The sequence below is a fragment of the Numida meleagris genome, chromosome 1, assembly GCF_002078875.1.
Source record: "Numida meleagris isolate 19003 breed g44 Domestic line chromosome 1, NumMel1.0, whole genome shotgun sequence".
NCBI lineage: Eukaryota > Metazoa > Chordata > Aves > Galliformes > Numididae > Numida > Numida meleagris.
The window spans coordinates 72,783,548-72,795,637 of record NC_034409.1 but is presented as its reverse complement, the minus strand read 5'-3'; the positions used below and the strand labels follow the sequence as shown (position 1 = coordinate 72,795,637).

General features: G+C 38.7%; 1 long non-coding RNA gene across 2 annotated transcripts; it reads left to right on the top strand.

Annotated features, from left to right (window-relative positions):
* LOC110397365 lies at window positions 480-11,424 on the top strand. 2 transcript variants are annotated; one of them, XR_002437732.1, is made up of 3 exons: window positions 480-2,916; window positions 6,453-6,599; window positions 9,411-11,424. It is a non-coding gene; the product is annotated as an uncharacterized LOC110397365 (long non-coding RNA). The 2 variants fall into 2 exon arrangements; XR_002437731.1 differs by having other exon boundaries at window positions 480-3,776.

Genomic DNA, 12,090 nt, shown 5'->3' with positions numbered 1-12,090 from the left:
GCATCAGAAATAGTGCTGCCAACAGGAGCAGGGAAGTGATCATCCTTCTGTACTCCACCCTGGTGAGCCTGCACCTTGAGTACTGCGTTCAGTTTTGGGCCCCTCACTACAAGAAAGACATTGAGGCCCTGGAACATGTTCAGAGAAGGGCAATGAAGCTGGTGAGGGGTCTGGAGCACAAGTCTCATGAGGAGCAGCTGAGGGAGCTGGGATTGTTTAGTCTAGAGAGGAGGAGGCTCAGAGGTGACCTTATTGCTTTCTACAACTACCCGAAGAGAGGTTGTGGGGAGGCAGGGGTTAGCCTCTTCTCCCATGTAACTAGCAATAGGACTAGAAAGAATGGTCTCAAGTTGCACCACGGAAGATTCAGATTAGATATTAGGAAATACTACTTCTCTCAGATAGCGGTCAGTTGCTGGAATGGGCTGTCCAGGGAGGTGGTGGAGCCACTGTTCCTGGAGGTGTTCAAGAAACATTTAGATGTTGTACTGAGGGACATGGTTTAGTGGGAAATACAGGTGATAGGTGGATGGCTGAACTGGATAATATTAGAGGTCTTTTCCAGCCTTGGCATTTCTATGATTCTAAGAAAGTGCATTACTCAAAACCTGACCTTTACTCAAAAGACTGACCTTTCACTGAAAGGAAAAATTATGCGGTTTACCTACAGTAAACAAACTGTTATGATACGGATACACTTTTTTAAAATGGGAAAAAGTAATTAGCAACTCTGTTTACTCAGCCTTCAGGTCATACTGTAAAATACACAGCAAATGGTAACTCCTGGAAATCAGAATGTGTGTGTCTCATTTATAGCAAGTTTCTGTGTCATAAATGATATACTAAACTCTGAAGCAAAAAACAGAATCTAACTGCATACTAAGTATGCTGATAATATTAGTATGTGTTCAGTTTAAACAATCAGAAAATTAACAAGCCCAGCTTGAACACTAATTCCTGTCTGGCTTTTTACAGACTTCCCAGCATGAAACAGTGTCAGACATTTTCCTGATCACTTTGTGATACTTTATCAATTTTCTTACATTTCAGAGTAACTGTAAATACAGTGGAATTCATACAAGAAATACTGCAAGTGCTGTACAAATTGTACAGCATGCTTAAAACATGCAGAACTTAGTTCTTTCTCTGTCCGTTTATATTATTATTTTAAATAGTCAAAAGAAATCCGCCACCTGGAGGATAATTAGAATAGTCTTAAGTATTGGAGTTTCCAGAAACTTTAACCCCTCTCCAGCCTTCTATAAAGCTAATCCCTGGAGAATGTGATGCTTTTTGATCAGTTTATTTCACCTTTCATGAGCTCATTCAAACTCCATCAGCACTGCTTGTTAAGTCTTCAGCGTTTATGTCTTAGTGTCAGAGCAATGCAGATTCAAGGTATCTTACAGGAAACAATCTTCCAACATTAGCCACATTTTGCACTGGTAGAATGAATGGTGTGTTTCTTCAGTATAATGAAAGATGCTTTCCCATGTCTCAGAGACTAGATAGACTGATCCTGTTTTGCTATTGTGTCTACAACCTTTCTTTACCGTTTTTCCTTACATCTGGTAATTTGAAAAATGACATACGGGAGTTAGGCTTCTGTGTGATTTTTGTATGAACTTTTCTTCTGTAGATAGCAATTATTCTAAAAAAAATTATGCAGCCTACCCATCCAAACTGTTTCCTGTCCATTGATGGAGTCTAATAAGAGATACATTTCCTTCACATTCATGATATGCTTCACTTAATACCCTTCCTAAATATCCCACCCTGCCTACTGAAGGCCTTCCTGATGCTCTAGAATATCATTGTTAATGGTATCCCAGATGCCACTGAAGCACTAGTAAATGTTTTGCTGTTCATGGGTAGGAAAGCCATTGCACACTTTCAGAGTGCAAAAACATACTCAGGAAAGCCTTATGAAAGAAAACCAGGGAACACTTTCGATTTCAAAAATGCGTTGCCTGGAGGCTAGGAAACAATGAGGTCTGTGTCACCTTCAGTCCTTTAGAATTGAGTGTACTTACTATTCACCAGTTTGTTGGTACAGGTAGCTCATGTGTACGCATGCCGGACTGTTAAAAAAAAACTCCATTGCCCCAGGGTCCTGTTCCTATCAAATATATAAGTGATAAGTTTTCGCTTTGTCCTTTTATTTTCCTTTATGTTCTTTCACGAGACAGCTTTGCTGACTGTTGCCAATTATTTCTGCCTTGTCCCATTCCTCCTGGTGTTTGAGCCATTAGTTTTCCATTGTCAACCTGACATAAGAACGGATCTGTTTGAAGAGGTAGCTTTCTTCAGGGCTATTGTTTTTTGTCAGTGGCTTCCATTGCCATAGGAATCACAGAACACCTAGCGGTTAGCAGTGAGAATAGAAATTGAGGATCAATTCAGTTACCCCCATGCAATCATGTTCTTCTACCTGGAGGTGCTATCAGAAACATCTCATGACTTCTGTCAAATCAGACAGACCCATTGTGAGAGACCTGTGACTTTCTGTAAGGTCAGCTGGAAGTGAGCTGAGTTATGCTTAGAAAACTCAAATGGACAAATATGTAAAGCAACTTCTTTTGCCTAGTTTCCAGTCTGCACAGTACTATAAATAACATTTATGTTTTGAAGTTTCAGCCAGGTGAGGTCTTCTTAGCAATATTCTAAAAAAAAAACTGAGTTTTACTGCTTTACAGGTGAGAAGCTACAAAATATTCTCTCTTGTCATAAGAGAGAAGAGAATGAAGGAAAATGAGGAAGCTGGAATGCAGTAAAAAGAAGAAAACCACTGGAAAGCTGTTTTTGTATGGGGCTGATACTCCTAGAAGAGATGCTGCTTTGCAGTAGAGATTGCAGGGGTAATCGAAAGGGTTGTTCAAGTGCATGACCTCAAGTAACAGCCACTCCACTAAGAGAGTAAGTATTTGAGAACCTTCAACATAAATGCATGCAGGGTGACAAATACTGTGACAAACACTGCAGAACATTCAGGGAAAGAATAAGAGAAGATCATAACCAAGTACTTCACTTACAGGAGAAAACTATGAAAATAAAGATTACATAAGAGCATGTTCCTTTTAATGAACTCCAGCACTACTTTGGATTTAAAGAAATTAAAGCGTGACCCCCTCTATCTTTACCTTAAAGTCAAATTTATCTTGTTATGGAGCACCTCAGAGACAGAGGGATATGTCTTTCGTGGCACTGAATCTTACATAACTTAGTAGCTTTGGCTAATTGCACCTGTATCTTCAGACATCCAAATGCTGTTAGAGACAGACTGTAATGTAATAGGAAGCATTACAAAATAGCAGAGCAGCAAAGTCTCAGGCTTTAGTGAGTGATTATCTGCTTAGATGTGATAGCAGTAGGTACAGAAATAATATAAATTAAAAAAAAACTCCTTACCTGTAGAAGGCCTGTAAGATAGCCAGGTAGCAGGGATCTCCAGACAAGATGCCCTCACCACCACTGCCAACCCTTAAATGAAGTCTGGGAAGGGGTGGATCCTGGCTCCACCCCTTGTGGTCACTCAGGTGCATTGCTTGCACCTGAGCTCCCCTGGGTTGGCCCTTGTTCAAGACATAACTTAGCATTTCCACTACACCTACCATCCATTATCACAAGGTATTACTGTGGTCACAAAGTAACTGCTAAAATGGATATCTATTCATCCCACAAAACTCCAAACCCAAAGGACAGCTATGAAGTTTTAGAGGATCCAAAGTACTAGACTTTCAGTGTCTTCATTGCAATGGGAGTGCAGCTGGGGGAAGGTAAGAAAATAAATATAATATATATATAATATATAAATATATAAATAAAAATAATAAATAAAAATAATGCATGAACATGTCTTTGAGCTTATTGCTACTGGATGTATGCTGAAATTATTTAGGGACCTAAGAGTTACTGAAATCTTCATATATGAAGTATGGTGTGCATTACACAAATGTATATAACAAGTGAAACTCATTTCTGTGGATGTTGCTGAGGCAAATGTAATGTTAGGGGAACAGAGAGAAATGTATTAAACTGAACTAGATTTGCTCTGACTGGTGCATTCTGTACAGAATTTTAATTTAGCTACAGAACAAAATATTGCCATTTTTTCACAGCAGTTTGAATGATACTATACAAAAAATAACAAAACAACAGCAAAAAAAAAAAAGCAAGCTTATCAGTCTCTTTTTTTTTGTCTCAAGATAAAACTCATTCAAATTTTTCAGATTCCAAAAGCCAGATAGATTTATCTTTCATAGTGTTGAAGATAATAGGGGAAAATGCCAAGTTTTTATGTTAATACTTGCCACTTATCAGCTTCCAACTCAGTATTCTTGTTGATGTTATTCTACTTGAGGAATACAAATTTGTGCTGAAAGTGATATATACTGTGGAAATCAAATTGATAAAAAAGGCTGGCAGATAGGTGGAACATCTTTTTACTGCAAATACTGCACGTGTGCATGTGACAGAAAGAGACTATAACTTAGAAATAGGCAGTGATCTCAGAATATATGAACACTTTTCAGAGAAGTGAACTATTTGTCTGAAACTTTCTTCTGTGCCCTGTTACAAAACGGTGTGTTTGGGTACGGTCACTTCACAATGAAATACCCAATGAGGCAGATTCTTGTCTGCGCTAGGATGAACCCAAAGATGACAGAAAACACAGGCAGCCCTGTTGAGCTTGTTTTTGCTGAATAACTTCATGGCTTTATCCTCCTAACCTCACCTCATTCCTTTACCCTGGCTCTCATCTTATCCACTGACAACTTTGTTCTGCACACAATTAGAGTGCCAGCTTTTAAGGGCACTGACCACATTCCCATATTTCTCTGGAGCTTTATGTGATCTTGACATAGATGAGTGGAAAACAATGACCTCTGTCATATTGTTGCTCTTCAATATTTTAATGATTTCTTCTTTCTGATCTAGAGTAATCATGTAATAGGCTCTCAGCTGATTTGTACATCCTGAATAAGCTGCTAAAATGGCAGGGTTGTTACAAAGCAGCATTCCATATAAAGGCTTTGTAAGCTTTGATAAACTGATTAAAATGAATATAACCTCTCTCCCTATCTTAACTGTAATGAAATTCAGTGGAATTTTCCTTGTGTAAGGGGAACAACCTTCGAGACTGACTCCTTTCTACTAAAGAAAAATAGAGCACAGCAGTGAGGTGTGGGAGGTGCAAGTTATGTTCCTTATCTGGTCACTGATTCCTGTGTGTCCCTGATGAAGATACTTCACCACAGTAGCTCTTATCCTACATATTTTGTATCCTGGTTGTTGAGATTTGAAGTGCTTTTCAAGGCAAGAATTTTTTTCTGTGTGCTCATTAAACATCGGAGGTAAGTTTGACGGAGGCTAGAGAGTGTGTTCCATGGTGTATATGTCTAAACAGAAGTTTTACTACTTAAATTTTGCAGCTGATTAGGCAGGCAAAACATATTAGGGTTCTGCGCTCTCAGTGGCAATCTGCACCTGTTGCAAACTGGGCCTCAGGGTAGAGCTAGTTGCCAATCTGCTTAATCAGACCTAGAGACATCACTGCCCAACAGCCAAGCAGCCAGAAAACATCTGTATTTTCAACCAAGCATCTAAAGCTAGTTGCCTGCCTTTCTAGAAACAGCCTGTAATCCTATTTATGACCATGTGACTGACAAGCATCTGCATTCCAGACAAAGTGCAGAAGAGTTCTCAATTACAGGAAATAAGTAGAAAGTTGCAGCAGGTTCTTTGCTCATTAGACTTCCCCCTCAGTGACTGTGGAGTGCATGATATGTTGGTAAACCCTTCTGCTGCTGATCATTTGTCTGTCATAATCTGGTCAGCCATTCATTCATAATGAAAGGCTAATGTCTCAATAGAATCCAGAGATTGAAGTTCGGCTTGACTTCTTATAAAAATAAAAGGGGCAGAGCTATTTCTGAACGGATGTCATTTGTGTTTCCATGTGCCAGTGACTGCTTTTAACGTTATTTAAAACCTGTCCAAAATCTGCAGCCCTTCTTGCTGTATAAGGATTTCAAAGTGTCACTGAATTGCCTGCTAAAAGATAGCAGGAGTTTCTCCTGTCTCTTGACACCTTCTTTTGGGGAGCAGTTGGCCTCCAAAGAACCAGTTGATGGAGCCTACCAGGCTCTATTCTCAGCTATTATTAGCAATGCACAGTTTTAACATGGTGCTACTCAATTATACATCATCTTATTCTAACTTCACAGATGGAGAAACTAAGATATGGAGATGAAATATGACAGGTCAGTGTCACCCATTTTGTTACTGCTGTATTAGAAATTCAGTCCCCCAGGTGCCTGCTTGGTGTTCTCCTTTCTGCTGATTTTTTCGCATTTGAGGCATGATCTGGAAGGGGTAAGCTAGTATGTTTTCACTGTTATTTACATAAAGCAGAAGAGAAATTTATTCCCTGTACCCATTTATTTCCTTAGGGATTTCAGAGGTCCGTATTGTACGAAGACCTTGAGGACGAGGATGGAATGTAGGATATTTCAGGAAGCCTGCTGTATGACAACAGAGATCTTCAGAGACAAAAGACAGGGGTTGTGCAACCCAGACTTCTTCCTTAGGATAAAAATGTGAGTGTGAATGAGACATTCAAGCAATGGATTGGGCAACTAGCTGTATATACAAGGGCTGCTCTGAAAGTAATGCCTCCTATTTTATTATATTGGACCACAATGTCAGAGACAGATGTTGGTGGGTTAGCAGTAGAAGATGAAACTTTCCACTAATATTCCATTAAATTTTGTTGCTGTGCAACAGATGGCAGCAGAGGGGCAGTTAGACAAAACGGTATCTGACTTAGAAGCATGTATAAAACAAAGGTGTGAAATTTAATTCCTCCATGTGGCAGAAATTGTACCCAGCAACATTCATCAACACTTGCTGAACATTTATGAAGATGAAATGGTGGATGGTAGCAGAGTGAGGTGGGTAGTGTGTTTTAGCAGTGGCAACAGTGACAGTGAGTCATATCTGCTGGTGCAGATTTTTATGAGCATGGCATGCTGGCTCTTGTCCATAGCTGGTGAAAATGCATAGCTAATGGTGATGACTATATTGAAAAGTAGTGTTTTGTAGCTGAAAAATTGATCTATCAAATAGTGCTATTGTTCTCTTTATCTGTTGCAGTTTAATAGAAATAAGCAGGACACATTACTATGGGAGCAACCTACATAAGTAGGGATGAATACTATACTTTATGAAAGACTGGAGAAGTCTGACTCCTTTCTCCATTCCCTACTGGCAGTAGTTCATTAGTAGTGTGGTCTCCAAGGCACTATTCTTCCTGATGTCATGACTCCATGGAGATTTGACCTGGAAGCAGCTCTGGCTTAAGCAGTTCCTCTCTTTTCAGATGACTTGTGCAGTTGCATGGCTACCCAGACTACAGCTTTCAGTAGGGTTTTTAAAATACTTCCTTTAAATTTAGCTGAGCCCCTCTTCCTATCTCACTGACAGGCCCCTGCAAACTTGCTGGTGACATAAAAAGTAACTGTTTGCTTGAGCTGGCACTCGGCTGAAGAATCATCTTCAGAATCAGGCTAATGTTCACCATGGAGCCTGTCCATTGTGCCTGAGACAGATATCTTCTCCCTGCCTCAGTGTGTTGGGTGACTGAGATTTCAAAAGGATTGATTTTTGTTTCTTCCAGGTAGCCAGAGGCCTTTTTTTTTAAAGCAAGTGCGGTTGCATTGCCTCCACTTTTTCCATATCATATCACACGAGAAACAGTACCAATTTTTGGCCATTTCCTCTGACATGACTTTTGTTATGCTTAAAACTTGCTGATCTGGGATTTCAATGTAAACTGGTGTGATTGCAGTATTAGACAACGTTGTTTGATGCTGCAACAGAGATGGAAGTTCGCACAAACCATTTCTCATCCCTAATGAACAGACAACTGTAGTCTCCAAGTCTCCAACCCATTGGAGACTTCAAATATGGGAGCAGTAGATAGTTCTCAAAAACAAGCTGCACCAGCAGGATACAGAGAAGGATATGTGTTCACAGATAGGATAAATTACAGATCGTTATAACTGATGGTATGGTCATCCAAGTGTGTATACACTTATCATCACTGTTCAGAGCTGTTAGTCCAAGCTCATCAGTCTGTATTAAAGCAAGAGTAAGTTGCTGTTTTAGTGCAGGTAGCTAAGCTGAGGAGGAGACTAAATCCTGCACACCCTTCCGTCAGTTCCATCAGAGGTGACTAGAGTAACAAAGAAATCACCACATTTCTCCCAAAGGAGGATATAGAGTGGTCCATCTTCAGTCTTAAGAACAAGCGTAAGTCACTTGTACTCAGGAAAACAAACATGGGAAAGTGCAGTAGAGAGCAGAAAAAGTTATTTTTGGCAGGGCTTTTTACTGTGAGATTATTGACACCTTTGATGGACAAATAACCTTACTTGCCGAGCATCTGAGTTTTAACTCCAGAAAAGATATGTAATGAATGTGTAACCACGTCAGACATGAAAGACTGAGAGGAGGCACAGCAAAAATGAGCTGTGTCTGCATAAATAATAACAGTGTCTTTTTCTTCCCTCTCAACACCCCAGCATCCACTGCAGTGTAAGACTTAAGGCACCTTGACAAAGTTTAGCTCAAATAATCTTTTCTAAGTGATCAGGATGTCCTTAAGTAAACCTTAAACTCACTGCAGAGCTACGCAAGAGAGGAAATCACAAATCCTGATATCTCCTCCACACACAATATCCAGAGCAGTCATGCAGACAAAATAGATAGACAAAAACATCCTGCAGTTTGCCTTGAAAAGTTTTGCCAAAGGCAGACTTTGGCATGTGAGGAGGAGATGTTCCCAGCATCACAGGCCACCATAGATGAAAGTATTACTCTGCTGGCTCATTCAAGAGGCTTTATCCATAGCAAATATTCTTCTGTTAATGCAATAAACTTTTTAATAGAAGTCTCTGAAAGACTGGGATTTTGTTCTTGAGCATAGCAAATGTAAAGAAAAAATGCAGTTCTACAGTCCTTGAAGTACAAAGTGAATTCAGGTACTGTTCACAGGAGAACTCTTTCCCTGAGAATTCATACTAAATTGAGAAGTGAAACAGTATTTTCACTCCACTGCCTCCTCTCTTCATTACATTGTAGCCTAATGTGTATGAACATTCCCATGAGATGCAAAACATTCTCAGCACAAGATGCTTTTTTAGTAGAAAGAGAGCTATTGAACCCTTCAATTTTACATCCTGGTTGAAAGATATATGTACTTCATGAAGTACTGGATGACAACCGCAGCTACTGCATATCTTCCCATGGTGGATCTGTGGGTCTAGTTCTTCCCTGCCTTCTTCTCCTCACTCCCCTGTCTCCCATACCTCCTCCTAAACCCTTTATTTATTTATTTTTTTCCCCAGATGCTTCACATAAAAAGTTTACTTTGGAGTCAAAAACTTTAAGTCACATTGACTGAAATGGACTTTTCTATGTACTTTCACAGAAGTGAGTGGACAAGGTTAATTCCAAGTCTATATATCTGAACCACAAACTACCAGGATGATTCAATAAGGTAACCAAATGAGAATGATCCGTTGTTCATGAAAGATTCCCAAAGCCCTGGATGCATTCATGGGCCTTTGGATAATACCAGACTTTTTAAAATAGCAAAACAGTGGTTATTCAGATGGATCTGCTACTAAGCTTCCTGGTGTCTTCAAACAAATCACTTTGTGAGTGTAACTGCTCTTAAAAGACAAACAAAAACCAACTACAAAAAAGCAGAAATAAATAACAAAACAAGGAGCTATTCAGATCTGTGGCCAATATGGGCTTGTGACTACAACCTAATAATCATGACAATGAAATACAGAAAATTTCAAGAACTTCTGTGCATAATTTCTTTTGAAATCTGCTTCAGGAGTGACATTCTTCATTAAAAACAATCTGTCATCCTTTCTCAGATCAGAGTATAGCTAATCTTGCAAGAAGTCTGGCTACATACATACAAGCATGGTTTGCGGAGCAGCAAGGAGCATGGCGTACTCTTAAGACAAGCCCTTTGTCCACACAGATTCCTGTCCGCTTACAGCTTGTCTGGGTGTTCTGTGATGTACCACCTTACCTAACTGAAAACACCCCATGAAATTGTATTGAGCTTATTTGAGACATGGAATTATATGTCCTTCAAGGGTGGCCTCTGCCTGCCTGGGGCTACGCTTAGCTTTGCAGACTATTAATCTGATCTTGGTAAATTAGATAAGCTCTTCACAATACTGTAGAGACATGCACATTAAAACTGCTTACAGAGTACAACTGCTTCTCAGTGGTGAGTTAAAGCAGTTATCTGGCACTAAACATAAAATTAAATAACTTCTTGTCTCTTGAACTGAACATAACATTGTTGCTGATAATTATAGTGGAAAAAAATTCCTATAACTAACATTGTTTACAAGATGCACTAAATAGGGCTATTTTCCATTTCCAAATATGGAGTGTTTAATTGAGTAGGAAAGCAAAAAGCCCTGCAGAACTCTCTTTACCATCCTTAAAGCTTAGCCATCAAAAGAGGGAAAATATTATGTCTAAACTATGCACCCTTTCTTGTCTTGAGGCTTGATTCAAGCCTTAGAGAAAATAAGGGTAGCCTTTCCTCTGACTTCCATGTTATCCAGAACTGGAATAGTGATTGAAAGTGTGTATACTCAGTTGTTTCTTTTCAGGCCTATGGATTTGCTTTTATTTCCAAGTAGAATACAGTGGGTGTTAAACATGCCACTACTGGAAACCTTTACACAATATCTTCTCCTTTAGAGTACAGCATGTATAGGTGCTTATGACCTCTGTTATTTTTGAAATGTTATTTTTGGCAGGTATGTGTGCAATAAGGAAGAGCTGAATACTCTCTCTCTGTGTTAAATAAATAAATAATCTGACCACAATGATGTTACATGGGAGTCATTCCTATTAAATTGCAATATCTACCAAAACAATGTTCTGGCTTGGAAACAGAGGTATCCAAAACAAATGTTAATGTTTGATTATTGCAGTGATTGTATTATAAGTCCCCCAGGGAAAGGGGGAAAGGAATCAAACTGTAGTGGTGAAAACTGGAATATACAAAGTGAGAACTTATCTTCTGCTCTGATAAATGTGTGCATGCTGAAAAGACAGGGATGTGATCTTCTGAGGTGTGGTGAGGTAGCAGGTTTTGTGTCCTGATCCAGCCCCCTGTTCTGTCTAGCAGGGATACCACTTGTACTTTCACGTGAAATGGTAGGCATACTTCACTTAAAATTAATCAGAATTTAAAAAATCCAGGTGAACTCCTAGCCCCCTTACAATAAATAAAAAAAGCTTTCATGAGCTTCCGTTTTTAAAGACAGTTTGACTAGTTAGGTCTCATATTGGAAAAAAAAATACCATAGAAATGGACAATGCTAAGAGAAAAAAAAGAAAGAAAGAAAGAAAACATGAAAAATATTAGCTTAAATTTGAGAATTAATATCACAGATCTTCATTTCTGTGAAAGTTTGAAAGTTACAATGTAGATGAAATAATATTTAATATTTATTTTTTGTCAATTTATTTTGAAAATGCATCTTCTCATTAGAGTACTGTACGATTCCAATTTTAAAAATGTATTTTATTTTTAAACAGCTAAATAGGAAGCACTTGTACAAAATTTCTATTTCAAATAGAAAATGAGCAGACTTATCTTACAAAATCTCCTGACATCTTTTTACACCTGAAAACATTGTTGCCATTTACTGTTTTGGCATTACGTGAAAATAAGCATCTATGTAATTTTTCATATAAGTAGAGCTTGAGGAACTGGGTTCAGATGAATCATTCTTTCCACTAATGTTCTTGAAAATCTATTTAGGTACTGATTTAAATAGAATCTGTAAATTTGACATTCAGTCTATTTCTGTTAATGTGTAAGGCATTCTAGGAATTTTCTGATGTCTTCCATGATTTATATAAAATATATAAGAAATAAAATGTTTGAGTGACTCTAAAACTAGGACTACTTGCTAACTTAGACCTGATAGCAGGGAGACTAGTGATAAACTGTCAGCCAGTAATTCAGGTTTTGAC